Raw genomic sequence first — 20,785 nt, forward strand, 5'->3', positions numbered from 1 at the left:
TCACTGTTTGAGATATCTTTTTTTTTTTTTTTTTTTTTTTTGAGATGGAGTGTTGCTCTGTCACCTAGGCTAGAGTGAAGTGGCGTGATGTTGGCTCACTGCAACCTCCACCTCTAGGATTCAAGTGATTCTCCGACCTCAGCCTCCCGAGTGGCTGGAATTACAGGTGCCTGCCACCCTGCCCAGCTAATTTTTGTATTTTTAGTAGAGACGGGATTCCACCACGTTGGCCAGATTTGTCTTGAACTCCTGACCTCAAGTGATCTGACTGCCTCGGCCTCCCAAAGTGTTGGGATTACAGGTGTGAGCCACCACACTCAGCCCCACCTTTCGAGATTTATTTGGGATATCTCTGAGTCTTTACTCTCTAGACTAATGCTGTTTAATAGAAATATAACATGAAATACATATATAATTTTAAATTTTCCTGTAGCCACACTAAAAAGGGAAAAAGAAATAGGTGAAGGTAATTTTAATAATAGATTTGATTCAACCCACTATACAGAAAATATTGTCGTTAAAAAATGTGCCAGGTGTGGTGGCTCATGCCTGCAATCCCAGCACTTAGGGAGGCCAGGGTGGGAAGCTATCTTGAGGCCAGGAGTTCAAGACCAGCCTGAGCAACATAGTGAGCCCCTGTCTCTACTAAAAATAAAATAAATTAGCTGGGTGTGGTGGCACTAGTTCTAGCTACTTAAGAGGCTGAGGTGGGAGGACTGCTTGAGCCCAGGAGTTCAAGGCTGTAGTGAGCCCACGATCATACCACTGAATTCCCACCTGGGAGAAAGACAGAGCCTCTTTCTCTGAAATAATGATAATAATAATAAAAGTAATCAATCACTATAAAACTTAATGAGATATTTTGCATTCTCTCTTTTGTTCTAAGTCTTTGAAATCTGGTGTGTTTTTATACTTACAGCACATTTGAAGCTGGACCAGTCACTTTTCAAGTGCTCAAGACCCATACATGGCTATACAGGATGGTATAGACATTTTGACTTTAGTCCTCAAATAAGCAAGAGGAAGACATAAACCTGAATCTAGAATGAAGGAAAAACATCTCATAGTTATATTCAAGCTGATTACAGATTATACTACAATGTAAGTACGGACTTCTAAAAAACGTTATGAACCTAGATTGTTGTATATGTCTAAAATCTAACTGGAGGTAAAAGGGGAAATAACTAGTTATCCATTGATCACCTAAGGTATGCTAGGAACTATGCTTGTTGCTTGACACATACTGTTTTACTAAATCCTTACAATAATCTTATGACTGTTATTATTGGCCCCAGTGAAAATTAACAAAATTGAGATGCAGAAGGAGTAGAAGCTTACCCAAAGAATTACAACAAGAAATCCATACTAGAGCTAGGATCCTGCCTGAGTCCACGCTGCCTAACTAGGTGACATAGCTCCATTCATTCTGAGCTCTTAGATCACCCTATATCCAAGTAAATTTAACCTTCATTTGACAAAAATATTTGCCTATTAAGCCCTCTAAAACAAATCCAGAAAACATGTACACCACATAATTTTCATTTGTAGTTTTTACTTTCTAAGTTTTATGGCCTTTGATATCTTCAGGAAAATGTGAAGAAAAACACATACATTCATCTTGTGAGTAAATAAATAGATAGATACGTGGATATAAAAACAGACCATATTTTGTGGATGGGAAATATTACTGACATACTGCTTATAGTTAGATGCTGTTGTTGGATGACATTGGGCAAGCTCGTCATGTGTCCTCTGATGTCTCCCTTGTCCTTTATCAACTTACCTCCTTGCTGAACACTTTCAGAGTTTCTTGTATGTTTATTGGCTACTGAATCTCCTTCCAACTACATTTTGTAGAGTCTAGGAAACACAGTTCTGAAATTTAATCCTGGTTCGTTTGCTAGAACTCTGGCTTTTTTTTCCCCAAATAGTTTGGTTTCTTATACACTAATCAGGACCATTTTCCTAGTTGGAAAAAAGCAGACAGGAGGCATGGTGGCAAACTGGCATAGTGGGTGGCCCTGAGGCGGGTGCATGGCAGGTGAGGACCTCTGGACCTTGAAGGACTTAGGGAGAGAGCAGAGGTTTCAGAAGAAAAACAACAAATCAAACAGACTCTAATAACATACAAATGAGCACCAGCCCATATTGTTGTGGAAAGTTGGGTACTCTTTTTTATTTTATTTTATTTTATTTTTATTTTTTGTAGAGATGGGGTTTTGTTGTGTTGCCCAGGCTGGTCTCGAACAACTGGGCTCAAGTGATTTGCCCACCTTGGCTTCCCAAAGTGCTAGGGTTACAGGAGTGTGCCACTGCACCCAGCCAGGTACTCTTAAGTGATGAGTAGACATGCCATATTTGGCTGAATATGTTCAAGACAGAAGCACACACTATAGGGTCACAACCTCTAAATGAACGCTCTCATACTAATTTAGAGAGCAACTTTACCCAGTGCCTTCCCCAGTACTTCCCTAAGAATTCAAGGAATATAAAAATTCAAAGCCTGGTTGCATCTGGAGTTTAAATGTAAAGGAATGTAAACTGTTTTTCCTGGTTACAGAAAGTCTCTTTCTCTCTCTCTGAATCATATTGGTCAGGTTGATTCCTCACTTCCAGAGAGATGAATAAACCCATCTGGAAACTTTCCATTTATAAAAGCCTAAAGTAACACAAAATGTTGAGTGTTTTGAGTGTTTTCTGAAGATAGCTAGCACATTTAACTCTGAGACTAGGTGGAAAAGAACATTGCAATGATGCATATAGTTTTTGTTTTTGGAATGTTTTTAGAAATTGAGAAGGAATGATCAAAACACGGCTAAAGACAAGTTAATCTAAGATTGGTAAGAACATGCATCAGGACATGCTTATTTTGTCCTAAATGTGATTGTTATTTTAGTATTGTATGTCCTTGCCAGTCTTGCAAATATAGTCTCTCATGAAGAAAAATAAAAGCCTAGACAAAATGATCCCCTATTCAAACCAAACTGCCATGGCGTCTTTGGTGTGTAAATGGAATTACGTTCTTTACAGCAGTGATTTTTAGTCACGTGTACTGGATTAGATTGATTGTCAAATTTGGGGAAGGGAAGGAATTTCCCTCTGGGGTGTACTGGCAATTATTTTTCAGTTGTTTTTGCCCTGCCCTGGAGCATGAAGCCAATATCATTTTTAGGATCAGGTGAGTTTATCCAACATGATCAATTTCCTGTGATTGTCTGCCGCTGTCACAGGGGGAGGGGAAAGCAACTCTCCTTGATCACTTTGACACTAAAAGCTGTCATTTGGAAATTGACCAGGACATAAAACTCTGAGCCCCTAATGACAACCACAAAAAGATCAAGAGACTAATGAAGTCATGGAGAGAGATGGGATAGTACAAAGCGGGTTACCCCTAGCTCACGCCTTCCCTGCTCCCTCTAATGAGGTACAGCACTGGGTAACTGGTGTCAAGTCATAATGCATCATGCTTCTAGAGTGTTCTGTCAGGGCCCTAGGAGTAATGTGACATGACAGATACAGTGGAAGATAATGAGTCAAATTCTCCCTACTGCCGAACATTACTTGATAGGAATTGCAGGTGCTGAAGAAGGCAGTTTACTCCCCACTTAGAGGAGCAACTGGACTCCACGGCCACCTCTGGACAGGGGGCCTCATTTGGCAATTTCCTGGGTTTGCTGGAAACTGGGCTGAATCCCACGGGTGAGACTGTCCCCTCACTAATTCCTAGAGCACTTTATCTGCTGCCTGGAGTTGCAGTCTTTGGCTCTGTTTCTGTCCTCCAGACATTTCTGCTTACTGGTGCCCTCCTTCTTCTTCCCAATTTAATTCAAGCCAACAAACACTTCTTTAGAATTTATTATGAGCCTTCTAATTGTCCCTGTTCCTACTCTCTTGCCTGCATGGTCCACTTGCCAAACAGCTGGAGTGACCTTTGAAGAGCACACTGGTCACCTGCTTAAAATCCCCTTAAAGCCTCGCAAACTCTTCCCTTCACCTTTTAGATTTTCACATGATGCTATGTCTCCTTAGCACCTCAAATACCTCATCTTGCTCTCCCATCACTCTGCACCCTCCAGCCACACTGGTTTTTTTTCTATGCCCTGAATTCACCCAACCCTCATTCCTGCCTAGGTGCACCAAGACTTGGTGTCATGGAGTCTAAGAGATGAGAGTTTCAAGGAGGGTATGATCAACTGTGTTGAGAGTGGTTGATGTTGGTTGAGAAGATCTTGCACTAACTTTGGGAAGATGGGGGTCATTAGAGCCTATGACATTAGCAATTTCTATTGTGAGATGGATGCCTCATTGTAGTAGGGGAGCAGAGAAAAGGAAGGAAGGAAAAGGAGGCTATTCATTCAAGAAATTTTTCTATGAAGGAGAGCAGAGAAATGGGGCAGTAGTTGGAGGGAGATGTGTGGCAAAGGGCAGTGTTGTAATTTTTATTTATTATAAATGATAGATAATAGAGAAGGACTGACCTAAATAGAGGAGTGTAGCAGGATTTCCCAGCAGAGTTGAGCACCTACTGAGAATTTGTGGTCATGCATTCAAAGACAGAACATGGTGTGCACTTCCCTGGAGTAGCTTCTCTAAGTTTGAAGGAGGTCTGTGAGCATGGCGGAGAGCATGGACATTGAATCAAGCGAGATGGGGGTTGAATCCTGGCTTTGTTTCTCACTGGTTATTGAATTTCTTGGAAAAGTTATTTAACCTTCTTTAACATTAGTTTTCCTATACATAAAATGGAAATAATTTATATTATTATTATTATTGTTTACATTAGTGGACTGAAGTTAGCCCTCAGAAACTTGTTTCTGGTATTAACTTTCTTTACTTTGTTGTCCAGGTTGGAGTGTAGTGGCACGATAACGACTCACTGCAGCCTCAACCTCCCCAGGCTCAGGTGATCCTCCCCGCTTTGTAGAGATAGGATTTTGCCACGTTGCCCATGCTGGTGTTATATTCCTGGGCTCAAGCAAGGCACCTGCCTCAGCCTCCCAAAGTGCTGGGATTACAGGGATGAGCCACCATGCCTGGCCTTGACTTCTTAATGAATGCTAACTGCTGGTAACTCAAGGGATTAGAGGGAAAATTCTGGAAGTGTAACAAGAGACACAGTAATGTTCCTCAGCCTTTTGCATATTAGAGATTGCAGAAGTAACATTTCCCCAGATGCACAGAAGAATTAGGGCTATCTTATGCTATATGATGGTCAAAGGTTTTTCTCTAGTACTGAAGACTAGTAATAAACAGTACGTTCCTTAGAAACTAAAAAAGTAAGTGATATGGTTTGGCTGTGTCCCCACCCAAATTTCATCTTGAATTGTAGCTCCTATAATCCCCGTGTGTCATGGTGGGGACCTGGTGGGAGGTAATTGAATCACAGATGTGGGTTTTTTTCCATGCTGTTCTCATGACAGTGAATAAGTTTCACCAGATCTGATGGTTTTATTAAGGGCAGTTCCCCTGTACATGCTTTCCTGCCTGCCGCCATGTAAGACGTGCTTTTCTCCTCCTTCACCTTCTGCCATGATTGTGAGGCCTCCCCAGTCATATGGAAATATGAGTCCATTAAACCTCTTTTTCTTTATAAATTACCCAGCCTTGGGTATTTCTTCATTGCAGTTTGAAAATGGACTAATACAATAAGCCAGCATTTACCACTTCTTCTACCCCTCAAAATGACATGTCTAATTGACTTCCTTTTGGATTGCTGTCTAATTTGATTCTCTTTATTCACATTCAATCTGATTCAACCTGCTTTCTATGAATGAAAGAGGAGGATGAGGTGAATCTGTGGTGGGAAACCCTATGATAGTGGAAAGCAAAACAATTAAGATTATTTGAAAGTAAGAGAATTAAGTATCTTAATTTGCAAAAACATATGAAGAGTTTCTGGAGGAAAACATTGTTGAGCCACTAGGCAAGTATGACTCTCCAGTCATACTCACGCTACTTCAGTATGTGTGTGTATATGTATATACACACACACTCATATGTATACATATATATAATAATCTTATGACTGTTATTATTGGCCCTATTGAAAATTAACAAAATTGAGATGCAGAAGGAATAGAAGCATACAGAGAGAGACGGTTTAGTACTGTTAACACTCACATACCCATTATCCAAATTCAACACCTGCTTCCTCCACTCCTGCAGTATTTTTAAGAGAATCTCAGGCATCATATCATTTTATTTGAAAAGTTTGTATGGTTTTCTAAAAGATAAAGACTGTTAAAATAAAAAACACACACAACTATGATATCATTATCATACCCAAGAGATTTAGCAATAATTCTTTAATATTACCAAATATCCAGTCAGTGTTCACATTTCTAGTTGTCTTAAAATTTCTTTTCCAATGTTTCAGTTTATACTGAATTTATACTGTTACTTTCAATTCAAATTTAGAACTACAATGTTTTAAATTAACTTCTCTGATGTATTCTCTTGTTTCATCGTTCTTTATAATGGAAGTATTTTTGGTCAGATGGAAATAATAAGATGGAGAAGGTTAAAGTGGAATTCTATGAACAAGGACAGTTGACTTTACATTCGGGGGCCCAACCCCGGGGCCACAGACCAGTACTAGTCCATGGCCTATCAGGAAGCCGCTGCAAAACAGGAGGTGAGTGGTGGGCAAGCGAGCATTACCACCTGAGCTCTGCTTCCTGTCAGATAAGCAGTTGCATTCGATTCTCAGAGCAGCACGAAGCTATTGTGAACTGTGCATGTGAAGGATCTAGACTGTGTACTCTTCATGAGAATCTAATGCTTGATGATCTGAGATGGAACAGTTTCACCCCAAAACCATCCCCACCACCCTGTCCATGGAAAATTTGTCTTCCAGGAAACCGGTCCCTGGTGCCAAAAAGGTTGGGGACCACTGTTCTACGTGTCATCCTTTGAGTGACATGAACTTTCTGATGATGCAGAGACTTCACGGAGTTAAAGATTCAGTCACTGAGACTGGGACTTTACGGTTCATGGGATGATAAACCAACAAGAAAGGGAAGTGCACCATTGTCACAAAGAAAATATATTTTAAGAGCACTGGAAGTTTTGCTGTAACTAATTCACAGTTTTGCACGATTTTACATTTTGAAATAATAGGAAGTCAATATATTAACCATATTAACAATAAAGCAATAATTAACCAATAATAAAACCAAAAGGTGCTTCTGTACTTATGTGAATGAGTCCTTTTTAACTAGCTGATTTTGTTTTGAATACTGATGTCACTTAGTTTTAGTATTTAGTCATTTTTATGAAGTATTTCAACAATGGTTAAAAATGTATAGTAATATTTTAGCCAGGTCAAAATCAATACATAAAGGATATTTACCAAAAAAAAAAAAATTTTGGGAAACAATCTGCTTCTGATCTTAATTGATTTCTTTGCTAAGGTTATTCAAAAACATCAGACTATCCGATCAGTTTTTATCAGACTTTGAGAGTGCTTGGTGATACATTCAGCCTCTGCCAGCAGTATGACTTGAATGAGCAATTATATAAAAATTTAGAAATATGAAGAATACTTCTGGAAAGAAAGATAAAAGGAAATTGCTTGGTGTGTCTAGTTTTTATCCTTCACATGCCTTCTCTGTTGGCTGCTAAGACAACAGACTGCAGATCCAGCCTCAACCTGGTCTTTAGTATGTGTATATCCTTAGCTGAGGACATTCAAGAACTCCTAGTCCAGTGCTCCTAGACCCAGCATGAGAGAAACTGGCACAGCACCTCTTGTAGTGCTCAATATCCACTGAATATGAACTTGACCATGCTATTGGTGGCAGTCCTTCGGTTTGAGACTGGATACCTGGAAGTCATAGAACAGTATGGGGTGTGTGCCAGATTGTGTAGGAGAATATGATGGTGCAGGACAAACAGGTTCCCTGCCCTCCTGGAGCCTATGGTTTTATGCTTTGTATATTGCTCCTGAGTCTCAATTTTTATAATCTGCTGAAATATCTTTCCCACTAGGGCTCCTGTTTTGCTTTGTTCTTCCAGTTCCTTTCTCAGGGGTAATAGTTCTACTCCTGAATCTCAACCCGGTGTCTCGGTCCCTGGAACCCTCCAATGGATGTCTCCATTGGTCTTTGATGAGAACATCATCCACTCCTGAGATTTCCTGTTGTCCTGCTCTGTGAACCCCGGGCCTCTTGAATGTTGTTGGCCATCCATAGACCTTCTGTCTGCTGGACTACACGCCCCTCCGGGTCCCTCTGAATGGTGTTCTGACCCCTCTGGCTGCAGGTCAGTACACCATGGCCAGCCATGGTCTGAACTAAGACAGTAGTGTGGAGGAGGCAGAATAGTGTGGTGATCTTTCTAAGAACCTGACATCCTTAAACTCAGTTCTCTCTCCTTCTGATATGTACATCACCAAAACATATGCGGAGGACAATTTGAAAATTCTGATAGGGAATTCGATTCGCTTGAGTTCAAACAATGGAAATACAGAGACTTCCTGGTTCTACCACTTACTGGTTGTGTGACTTTTGGCAAGTTACTTAATCTTTCTGTACCTCAGAGACCTCATCTATAAAATGAAGATAATAATAGCATTTATCTCACAAGACTGCAGTGAGGATTAAATGAGATAATCCACATAAGGTGCTTAGAATGTTGTCTGGCACATGGTAAATGCTCAATAATGTCAGCTATTACTATTGTCATCACTCTTATTAGTCAAATGGATTAGATGATGGTTTCATTTTCCTTTAGCTATTTGGCACTCATTCAGAGCAGCTGAATGTCTCTAAAATACAAGCTTCTGGAGAAGAAAACAAAAGATTAGCAATGCTGATATTGAAGTCAGATGAGAACTGACATTTGAGTGATGGATTTGGCAGTACAGAGGTCATTTGTGGCCTTTACAAGAGCAGTTTTGGTGGAATGATGAGATGAAAGCCCAGATAAAGTGGGCCCAAAGAGAGAATGAGCCAGACCCCACAGAGTTCAGAGTCAGAGAACGCTCCAGCCAGCTGTCACCTGGCCTTCAAGTAGTGCTACTTGTCTTCTCTGGCCAGCCTGCTCCCTGTCTCTCCATGGGGGGGAGACCTAGACCCTGTGAGTGGACAGAGGAAGCATCACTGTGCTTTCTTTCTACAGTCTCTTCCTTCTTCCTTCCCCGCTTTGGTACCTTCTCTGCCACTGGGTACCTATTCAGAAAACTTCTCCTAGAAGGTTTCTTTCTGTTCAACACAAACCCATTCATGTAGATAGATGCCTAGGGATAAATTTACTGGTTATGCCTAGATATGCGCTGCTTTTACAGAAATCAGTCCTCAATTTCTGTTAGTATAGCTGACCCATGGCCTTTTGCTTGGCAGTGTCCCAGCTGGGGATACATCATCTAGTGATTATAGACTGGGTTCCTACTCAGGCTTTGCTTTCACCTTCCCAACTTTTTCTCATTGCAAACAGATATTTGTTTAGGTTTTCATCCCATATCAGTCAGGATCCCTTTCAGAAAGGAGATACATATTTGTTCTTTGAAAGGTTAAGAGAGAAAAAAGGAACACTCAGGTAACCAGAGATCACTAATGGCTAAAAACAGATACCACACCTAAGTTTGTGGGACAAAGGGAATAAGTGAGGTTACCAGAACCTAAGAAGTCAAGGGACAGCTCAAATAAGACTCAAAAGACATTAAAATGTAAGTTTCTGCTGAAGTTCCATGAAGGCAAACATCTTGTTTTGTTTTCTAATAAAACCCAAGTGCCTGCCACATAGTAAGTCTCAGTAAATATTCAATGAAAGAACAAATAGAAAAGAGTTTTGTTGGGGCATTCTGCAAAAAAAGCCTCCTCACTCTTCTGAGAGAGGCAACAGAGGAAAAGAATCTTTCTTCCAGCTGCTGTGGCGTGTTAGTATGAAGTCTGGAACGGCTGCCACCATTTTGTCATCATGAAAACAAAACAAAACAAAACGACAACTTGGGTTGATTGACTTGTAAAAAGTAGAGTGGGTGGAGAGATGGAAAGAAACTGGATCTTTTCTTAATGACATTTTTGGGTTGCTCAATCAAACAGCCCCTGAAACTTATCTTCCCACTTGACATTCCAATTCTAAGAGACAACAAAGCCCTCTGGTTATTTAAAAGAATACCCTGACTGATACAATGGCCTAACTTTGGTCGATGCATTATATGCAAACCTGAGTCAGTCCTACAGTTTGACCGGGAATGGGAGTTTCTCTTCAGGGAGCTGTATCTGATTGGTTGAAATCACTTAACCCAACTGTCCCATAAAGAAATAAAGCACCTGGCACAATGTTCATTACACACCAATTTCCCTTTCCTCCTATTTGGGGCTTTCGGTTCAGAGTGATCTCTGGAGGTTGGAACTGGGATTAATTTCCAGGAAAATTTAGTCCATGAATTTTTTTCTCTTTTAAAATCTGGGCTGCTTTTCATATATATATTTGCCACTAAGGCAGCATTATTCTTGCATTTTTCAGTATGTTCGTTTAGAGGGCCATCATTGAAGACATGAGGACATTTCAGTTAGTACAAACTTGGAATTTATTTGTTTGATTTATTAAAAATATACCCTAGCCTGAGGGTCTCAAGGTGTACATACAAAATACTTCAATTAAATTCAAACCAGCAGTTAAAATTTCCTGTTAAGAAATTGAAATATCTAAAAGAAAAAAACAAAAAACAAAAAACAAAACATACATACACACACACACACACACACAAACCCAAACCAAAACTCCACCCAGTATGGAATGCAGCAAAAGTACAAGGATAAGCCTGGTACCATGGCCTCAAGGTCAACAGACTGATGGGCTGTTGACCCAGGAATGGGAGGCAGTTGCCAAACAGGACTGGCCTCGTGTTAGCTGAGTGTTTGTTCCATGAACTTGTCATTTAAAGGGAACTGGCCACCCCAGTCTCCAAACCTACCCTCCAAAAAAACAACAAACAAAAGACCTTCATTTTGTTTTGACACAGTACTCGAAACCTTCCCAAATAGAGTTCTTTGAGGTTGGAAAAAAAAAAAAAAAAACTTAGAAAATTATACAACCTGGATCAATTAAGGAGGGAGGTCATTAGTGATTAATATTTTAATTATAAATTAATCAATATTTTTCTCCAACTACTCTCTTGAGACCAAACTTGCAAGTGAATGGATTTTTTTTTTTCCTTCCGAGACGGAATCTTGCTCTGTCGCCCAGACTGGAGTGCAGTGGCGCGATCTCTGCTCACTGCAACCTCTGCCTCCTGGGTTCAAGAAATTTTGCCTCAGCTTCCCGAGTAGCTGGGACTACAGGTGCACGTCACCAGGCCTGGCTAATTTTTGTACTTTTTTAGTAGAGATGGGATTTCACCATATTGGCCAGGTTGGTCTCGAACTCCTGACCTCATGATCAGCCCACCTCGGCCTCCCAAAGTGCTGGGATTACAGGCGTGAGCCACCGTGCCCGGTCTGGACGTTTTATTGAAGGAAGAAAGGAGGAAATTTGGGATTCTGGGGAATGACAGGACAAGGCCTGGATGGGGCAGTCGGGTGAGTTGGGTGGGTATTCTGTGGCATGAGAACATCTGCACTGAGGTGCTTCGAAGGCAGCAGGGCGGTGCCAAGTATGGGAGAAAATTCCCCAAATCTCTACATTGCATTCACTTGCCAGTTTTGTCTATCACGGAGTTAAAAGCCCTTCCAAAGAAACTCTGTTGGATCTTTAGAGGTTTAGCTTGGGGACGATGATAATGAAAGCTGTAGCTTATTTTTATTGTTATGATATTTCGGAAGATGAGAACTAATCTGTAATAATCCTTAATACTTGGAATAGAACAGGATTCAGAAGCAAAGTGAGATTGGCCCATGCATTCAGTACAGCCATCGTTCTCAGGCCAGAATCACCTGGAGGGCTTGCTCACACAGTTTCTGACTTCAGAAGTTCTGGGCTGGGACCTGAAGTGTAGGGCATTTCTAATGAGCCCCCTGCTGATGCTGATGCTGCTGGCCCAGCGACCACACGTTGAGAACCACTGCAGTAGAGAAAATGACTTGGAGGTTAGCTTCAAGCAAAGAATGTTGCCAAGAATGACAAAGGCGAGGTTTAATTTTCCAAAAAATATTAGAAACTTACACTGAAATGACATGCATCTGTATATTAGTTTATTAGGGCTTCCATGACAGGTACCAAAAGTTGGGTGGCTTAAGACAGCAGGAATTTATTTTCTCCCCGTTCTGGAGGCTGGAAGTCCGAAACCAAGGGTGTTGGCAGGGCCACGTCCTCTCTAATGGCTCCAGGGGTAGACTCTTCCTTGTCTCTTCTAGCTTCTGGTGTTTTCTGGCAATCCGTGGTGCTCCTTGGCTTGTAGACAGATCGCTCCAGTCACATGGCCACCTTCTTCCTGTCTGTCTTCCTGTTGTCTTCCTTCTGTGTGTACGTGTCCAAAATTCTCCTTTTTTATAAGTACACCAGTTATATTGGGCTAAGGCCACTCCGATGGCCTCATTTTAATTGATTACCTCCATAAAGATGCTATTTCCCAATAAGGCCACATTCTGAGGTACTAGGGGTTAGGATTTCAGCATATCTTTTTTGGGGGGAATACAATTCAATCCACAACAATGTGTTTAACCATGACCACTTCCCAGCATCAAAATAATGCATTGGGTTCTATATGCATTTGGTACTATGCAAAGTAAATTAATTAGACACAGAAATGTAACACCTGAGGCAGTCTTTGTTGAGGGTAGGAGATATGGTAGAAAAACATATGATACATACGAAAAACATATGGTAGAAAAACATATGAAATGGTTAATTGCTATGTTATATGTGATACCATAACATTTGGCACATTCCTTTATTGTAAAAGTGATTACATTCTGTTAGAGCCGGTTATTTGCATTAATCTTGCTAGACTGTGAGCTGCTTGCAGGTAGGGACTTGTTTAAATCATATTTATATTCACAGGGCCCGGCACATAGGAGGTGCTCAAATCAGTGAAGGAAGAAATTGACTAATAAGTCAAGAACAGCCTGGGATTTTGGCATGCGTTTTCTTGTGTCTCTCCTGGCCCCTCAGATTGAGAAAAGTGAGAATGTACAAGTGGAGAGGCCTATTGGTGCCGCCAGAAGCCACCCTCCACAGATGCTAAACTTCTTTGAAGTCTCATTTTCATTTTAAAAATTAATGTAGATTTTGCATTCTACTCCGTAACACATCCGTGTTTGTTTACTACAAAAATTATGTTTCAGATGACTTAGATAAGTTACTTAATTCCTTTCCCTTCATTCCACCCATCTTCAATTTGAGAAAAATGGTCACCCCTGTGAGATAAACCGTGTTTATCTGATGAATGTGTACACCACCTGGCACTCTGATTGGAACCCACTAAAAAGCCAAGGACTAGGGAGACACAGCGGGGTGGGGGTGAGGTGGGTGGATGACAGAGAACAAGGAAGCTGGCACTGGGCAGCGACAGCTCTCAGGTGGCTGATGAAGCTGCCAAAGAGGACAGGAAGGGCTCAGGCACTGTTTACCTTGGAGAGGGCAGGGTGAGCCTACAAGCTGGTGTCGTGGGGTCAGTGCGACTTCAGCATAACTGGTAGAGCATTGTATATCTTCTCCTTTTTCTTATGGGGGGAGGGGAAGTAGAGGCAGCAAATAAACAAAGGAAGGGAGAAAACAAGGGAATAAAGACCATTTGAGAGGGCCCTTGGGAGACTTTGAAGCATAGGGTATTTTGACTGTAGAGTCTTCAGAGACTGTCAGGGCTGAATTTCTTAGAGTCTAAGTCTTGCTGCCTAGGGCAATGGAAAATGACCATAGCGTCCCAGAAATGTATGGGTAGTTGAAAACAATGAAGAAAAGACAACCTTTGGCAGTGATATGGAGAATCTACTGGAGAAGAAAGTTGTAATGGTCCAGATATAGGAGTAACCAGGGAGAAGCTCTATAGCTACAGATCCAGGGAACATCAGAGGGACAGGGCAACTCCTAAGTCCTTTTACTGCAGGACTTGTGTCTCCAAGCACAAGCTCTAAGCATTTCTCTTCACTCATTAACAACGCCTGGCTTATGATGTCTACCTCCCTAAAGGAATGTGCTTCTATTTATTCAGGAGACACTTGCATGCTGTAATTCACTTAAGATTTTTGGTTCTAACTGCTCTGTTCCTGCAAATCAAGGAGTAACATTAACACATCAGTTTATCGTCAGATAGGTTGGGATGACCCCTTCAGAAAGGAAAAGAAAATTTTAAATCATTGTTTTCAGAAAGGGCAATTAGAACATCAATATTTTTTCTCTGAAAATCTGGCACAAGGAATTTGATGTTACCTAACATTCTGGATGGCTCTTCAGAAGGTACCATTTTACCTATGTAAGGCATCCATGCAAACTGCCTAGGTCACAATTGAAAAGAAATCAACGTAGTTCAGAAAGAAAGCACAATATGAGGAAGAATGAGAATTAAACTGAAATTCGGAACCCATCATGTGACGTCTGCTGGCAGATGTGGCTCATGCTGTTCGATGTGATTCTGACACTCTCCGTGGTAGGGCTGGTTAGAACTTAACGTATTTTATGGGTCATGAGACGTTTTGGCTCTGTCTGCAAAGCTGCCCTCAGGAATTGTGTTTTTATGCCTTAACTGTTCTTTCCAAAGCTTACTTTTCACTAAGAGTGGGCAACCAGAGAGGTCTATGTCCAAATACATTACATAATCCCTCCAGGAAATGCCGTGACAGTGTATAGTTGATGAAATGGAAACCCTGGTATGGTGACCTTTCTCCCAGATATCCTAGGATATACTTTATGCTTCACTAGGCAAACATCCCTTCTTCCAAACTGGATTCAGTTCTAAAGATTTCTTTCCTTGCTGGGGGCCAGGAGACACAATAGGGTGCAAAAGTGTGAAGATTTTTTTTCTTTTAATAAAATTATCTAATATTTCTACAAGCTGGAAGTGCACACACATTGCATGGTTAAATAGAGTTGTGCCAAAAAATAATAACCTAGTCCTTGCCCCGAGGAGGTAACGGTATGAATGATGCAATTCAAGGAGAAAGGAAAAGACAGCTTATATTGTCAGTATCTTCCCGTCATGTTGCTATATTTTGATTGTTGTTTTTTGTTGGTATACTAGTTAAGAAGGATAGGTAGGGCTATTTTCTGAAAATTACTTTTATTTTATTTTTTTCTCCCTGGATGTTCACTGTGTTATACTTGTGAACCTACCTTTTGTGTGTGTGTGTGTGTGTGAGAGGCATATAAAATGCATGATCTGATTCATGCAACATTTATTTAAGCATGTTAACTTTGTGTGTATTTACTTATGAAGCCTCAGGGCTGATCAGCAACACGGGGGGCGGGGGTGGAGGGGGGAACCGTCTTCCTTCTGGGGACTGTTACTTTAAGAGTAATTATGCTGCTAGTAACGATGACAATGCCTGTAACATGAGTGCTTACTTTGAAATGACAAAGGAATCTGTGTGTCCTTGAAAATTTTAATTCCTGTAAGAGTCGTCCAAAATAGATAAAACTAAGAGCCTGGTTGTAGTTGTTTATTTGTGGTTAATTAGTGAACTATATTCTCTCCTAAGCAGAAAAAAAGACAAGCTGTCTCTAGGATACTAAAAGGTCAGAAAGTTCTTAGCCAATTTTCCTCTTACTTGGGCAATGCACCTGCTCTTTTAGAGGATAAAAATGATTTCAGCTCTACAATATTGACAAATCATTTTGTTACAAGATGACTCAAATTTATATAGATGATTCATGTGCAATGAAAAATAAGGGGTATTTTAACAAATAATTGAGTGCAGGATTGCACATATGCTCATTAGATAAAAACTGCTGACTATGCGCTTGAAATTTTTTGTATGTTTTTATTACTTTTTGTTGGCTTGATCTACCAACTATGCAGAGAGGTATATATGTGTTAGTTTCTTGGGGCTCCTGTAAAAAATTCCCACAAATTTGCTGGTTTAAAACAGCAGAAATGTATTCTCTAACAGTTCTGCAGGGCGAGAGTCTGGAATCAAGGTGATGGCAGGGCTACGCTCCCTCTGAACAAGATTCTCTAGGGGAGATTTTTTTCTTCCCTCTTCCAATTTCTGGTGGCTCCAGGCATTCCTTGGCTGATAACTCCAGTCACTTCCTTCATCTTCATATGGCTTCTCCTCTGTGTCTATGTCTTGTCTTCACCCCGGGTTCAAGTGATTCTCCTGCTTCAGCCTCCTGACTAGCTGGGACTACAGACACGCACCACCATGCCTGGCTAATTTTTGTATTTTTAGTATTTTTAGTTTCACCATGTTAGCCAGTCTGGTCTTGAACTCCTGACCTCAGGTGATCTGCCCGCCTCGACCTCCCAAAGTGCTGGGATTACAGGCATGAGCCACCACCCGCGCCCGGCCCTATTATGGTTGGTAATTTAAATCAAGAGCTAAACAAGGTCAATGTATTTAATTTGTTATACTTCTTCAAACTATTTTAATATAGAGCAGCTCCCCTTTTTTTTCTTTCATGCTATTGACTTGTTTCAGAGACAGGTTAGTTTCTTGTAGGCCGCTCCATATCTTGCATTTCTGAAGTCTGTGTTTTCCTTTGTGACATTATGTGTCCTGTTCTATAGCGCCTATGTTTCATTTAAATGGAAATAATCCAGCCTGAGAGCTTTTGTCTCTTAACAGAGGAGTTTGATCCATTTAGATTGGTTGAGATTACTGATATTTAAAATTAATTCCTACCATCTCATTTTTGCTTTCTAACTGCCTGCTTGTTCTTTGGTGCTTCTTACCATCTTTTCTACTTAAAAAAAAAATTCCCTTTATCTTCTTTTAAACATTTGGTTTCTATTCTTTTAGTGACTGTTTTAAAATTATTTATTTATTTATTTATTTATTTTTATGACAGAGTTTCACTCTTGTTGCCCAGGCTGGAGTGCAATGGAACCATCTTGGCTCACCGCAATCTCCACCTCCCGATTCAAGCGATTCTCCTGCCTCAGCCTCCCAAGTAGCTGGGATTACAAGCATGCACCACCACACCCAGCTAATTTTGTATTTTTAGTAGAGATGGGGTTTCTCCATGTTGGTCAGGCTGGTCTTGAACTCCTGACCTCAGGCAATCCGCCTGCCTCAGCCTCTCAAAGTGCTGGACATGCGTGAGCCACCACACTTGGCCCAATTTTTTAAATGATCATTTGACCAGATCAAATCTACAGTTGTCAGTATATTTACTATTTTCTTTAAAAATGCCAAGCTCTTAGAATGCTTTAAAATCACTCCTTCTTATTGTTTCCCTGTATTTTTAAAAATAGTGCTGTTTAAATTTCTATACATGTTTATCAATTACTTTGCTCATCATTTCTTTTACTTTGAAATTTTATTATTATCACTATTTTTTGAGGCAGGGAATTGCTCTGTCACCCAGGCTGGAGTGTAGTGGCACAATCATAGCTCACTGCAGCCTCAAACTCCTGGGCTGAAGCAATCCTCCTGTCTCAGCCTCCCGAGTAGCAGGGGTCACAGACTTGCACCACCAGTCTGGCTAATTGTTTTTTGCTTTTTGTAAAGACAGGGCCTTGCTGTGTTGCCCAGGGTGGTGTCAAACTCCCGGCCTCAAGTGATCCCCACAACTTGGCTTCTCAAACTGCTGGGATTACAGGTCTGAGCCACTGCACCCAACCTCATCATTTCTTTCAAACTTAATTATGTGGGGACAGGGGAGGTTGGAGTCCTTAAAACAGAAATTTTTTTCATTGAGGGTTTGTGAATAAATCCTTTTAATATTATATACTATATAATAGACAAATATTATCTATATTAAATTATATATGTTAAATTATATATTAATTATCTATATGTATATATTTCAATACCCTCACTACTGAATGGTAGTTTAGGTGGTTAAAGAATTCTTGCTTTTTTATGCGGTTTGAAGAAATTATTCCATTATCTTCTGGTCTCTACTTTTGTTACTGAGAAGTCAATTGCTAGTCTGAATGTTTTTCTTTTTAGGCTCACCTATTGTTTTACTTTAGTTTTATGATTTTCTCTTTCTGTTTCGCAATGGTATATTATATCAAAGAGCATTTTTACTTTAGTTAGTCTGGTTAAGACTCATATTTTTTCATTTGAGAAGTCATCCCTTCAATCACTTTTGAGAAATACTCAGCCATTATCATTTCAAATCTTGCCTCTCCTTGACACTCTATTCTTTTCTTCTAAATTCCTAATAGATTGTTAAACATTTTTATTCTCTTCTAAATGTCTTAATTTTTCATAATTATCCTTTAAAATATCTATAATTTTAGGATCTATTCTGGTTAACTTTTTCATAGCTACTCATTAATGATTCTTTTCAATTGCATCTAATTGGTTCTTTAACTCATCGAGTTTTAAATTTTGGTATATTTTTCCCTAGTATGTCTATTTAATTATTTTTCAAATCTATTTTTTGTCATTTATATTCTTCTGTTTATTTTATGCTTTTTAATGTCTTTAATCAGCTTAAATATACTTTTCGTATTTTTCATATTAGCTCTGAGATTATGATTTTATTAGTTCTAGTTCTAGGCCACTCAATCCTTCTGTTGTGTCTGCTGACTCTCTCTTGTAATTTCTTCTTGTGGGCTCATTTTACACAGGACTTGCACATTTTAAAGTGAAAATTCTGTGTGACAAAGATGCAGTAACATCCTTCGAAAAGGGATTTGCATGTCTTCTGCAAGGTGCCCCAAAGCTGTGAGCAAATATGTGATGTTTTATTGACTTGGGATTTCCCAGTCCTTGTGAAGAAAAGCATTCAGACTTCAAACCCATCAGAGGTCCAGGCCAAGTCTTTTGCTTTCTCTTAACATGTTTTCCCCTACACACAGCCAAAGCAGAGATATTCTTTGTTGGGTTCCAGACAGCCCGCAGAGTTTTTCTAGTTTTACTTGGCCAGAATTGCAGCCCTTCAAGACGTGATTTTTTTTTTTTTTTTTTTTTTTTTTGAGACAGAGTCTTGCTCTGTCACCCAGGCTGGGAGTACAGTGGCTCAATCTCGGCTCACTGCAACCTCTGCCTCCCGGGTTTAAGCACTTCTGTCTGCCTCAGCCTCCCGAATAGCTGAGATTACAGGTGCCTGCCACTGTGCTTGGCTAATTTTTGTATTTTAGTGGAGAAAGGGTTTTGCCATTTTGGCCAGGCTGGTCTTTAACTCTTGTCCTCAGGTGATCTGGCCACCTTGGCCTCCCAAAGTGCGTGAGCCACTGCGCCTGGCCCAACATGTGACTTTATGTATGAGTTACACTTCCAGCTTTCTACATTGTATAGCTCTCTATTCATTATAAAACTTAAGACTTTAGGCTTCACTGCCTTCAATTAGTCCCCTTCCCCTATCCTGCCCCACGCTTATTCATCAGCATGAGTGATTGCCAGAATCAAGATTCAGTTTCATTTTTATTTCTAGTATCAACAGGCCTGTCTCTCCCTCTTTTTCTTCTTTCAGAGCTCAACTATTCCATTTTTATGCAGCATTTCTAGGTGTCTGCAGGTAAAGGATTTCTGTTGTGTGTGTATGTGTGTGTGTGCATGTGTGTGTGTGTGTGTGGTTTTTCTTTTTTAAGAGATGGGGTCTTGTCTTGTTGCCCAGGCTCAAGAGATTCTCCTGCCTCAGCCTATTGAGTATCTTGGACCACAGGAACATGCCACTGTGCCCAGCTGGATATGAGTTTAAATCTACCATTTTCTAGGCTTATTGAAATATCAAGATCTTTTAAAAAAAATAAAAATAAAAAAACATGTGAATGAATCTTTGTGTGTGTGTTTATATGCATGTCCCTCTCCTTTCTTTAACTATTGGGCAATTCAGCACAGGGCATGCTGTGTGGTGTTAAAATTCTCTCATCATGTCGTTTCTAGATATTATTTTAATGTGATTTCTTGCAAACTTGATCATCAGCATAAATGCAATGGGAGATGTTAACGTTATATGAAAGTACTCTGGTTCTATGCAGTTATCCAGGTGATAGGTATGCTCATGTTAATCTTAAAGAGTATCAGAATGGAAGCATGAAATGAAAAAGAATTCTTGGAGAGGCCAGGCGCGGTGGCTCAAGCCTGTAATCCCAGCACTTTGGGAGGCCGAGACGGGCGGATCACGAGGTCAGGAGATCGAGATCATCCTGGCTGACACGGTGAAATCCCGTCTCTACTAAAAAAATATAAAAAACTAGCCGGGCGAGGTGGCGGGCACCTGTAGTCCCAGCTACTCAGGAGGCCGAGACAGGAGAATGGCGTAAACCCGGGAGCCGGAGCTTGCAGTGAGCTGAGATCCGGCCACTGCACTCCAGCCTGGGCTACAGAGCGAGACTCCGTCTCAAAAAAAAAATAATAATAAAATAAAATTCTTGGAGAGATCTTTGGATTCTGGAATATTTGTCTCGTTGACAGACCCTAGTTTTAGAAAAACTGTCCCTTGGCTTAATGCCCAGATTTTTAACTGGCCAGTTTTAGGAAATAATCTCTTCTCCAGGTTCAACTTGGATACCAGTTCTTCTGGGAAGCCTTCTGTAATTTAAAGGTTTAAAAACATTATACATATTGTATTTGTCAGGGTTCTCCAGAGAAACAGAACATATTTATATAGACATATATGTACACGTATATAAATATATATAAATATGTGTACATATATACATAATATATACACATACATATATATACATAATACGTATGTATATATACATATATAGTATGTATATATGTATGTATATATGTATTATGTATATATGTACACATATTTATATATACATATATGTATA

At 40.2% G+C, this 20,785-nt stretch overlaps 1 long non-coding RNA gene across 4 annotated transcripts in view; it reads left to right on the forward strand.

Moving 5' to 3' along the window:
* Positions 1-4,910, forward strand: part of LOC103879636 — an 81,480-nt gene extending 76,570 nt beyond the window's left edge. For 3 of the 4 annotated variants that reach the window (XR_002518574.2, XR_640340.4, XR_640342.4), the window contains one exon: positions 920-4,910. This is a non-coding gene — a long non-coding RNA (uncharacterized LOC103879636). The remainder of the gene's footprint in view (positions 1-919) is intronic. The other variant, XR_002518575.2, reaches the window with a different exon arrangement.
* Positions 4,911-20,785: the final 15,875 nt, after the last annotated feature.

The sequence above is a fragment of the Papio anubis genome, chromosome 19 (genome assembly GCF_008728515.1).
Source record: "Papio anubis isolate 15944 chromosome 19, Panubis1.0, whole genome shotgun sequence".
NCBI classification, from domain to species: Eukaryota; Metazoa; Chordata; class Mammalia; order Primates; family Cercopithecidae; genus Papio; species Papio anubis.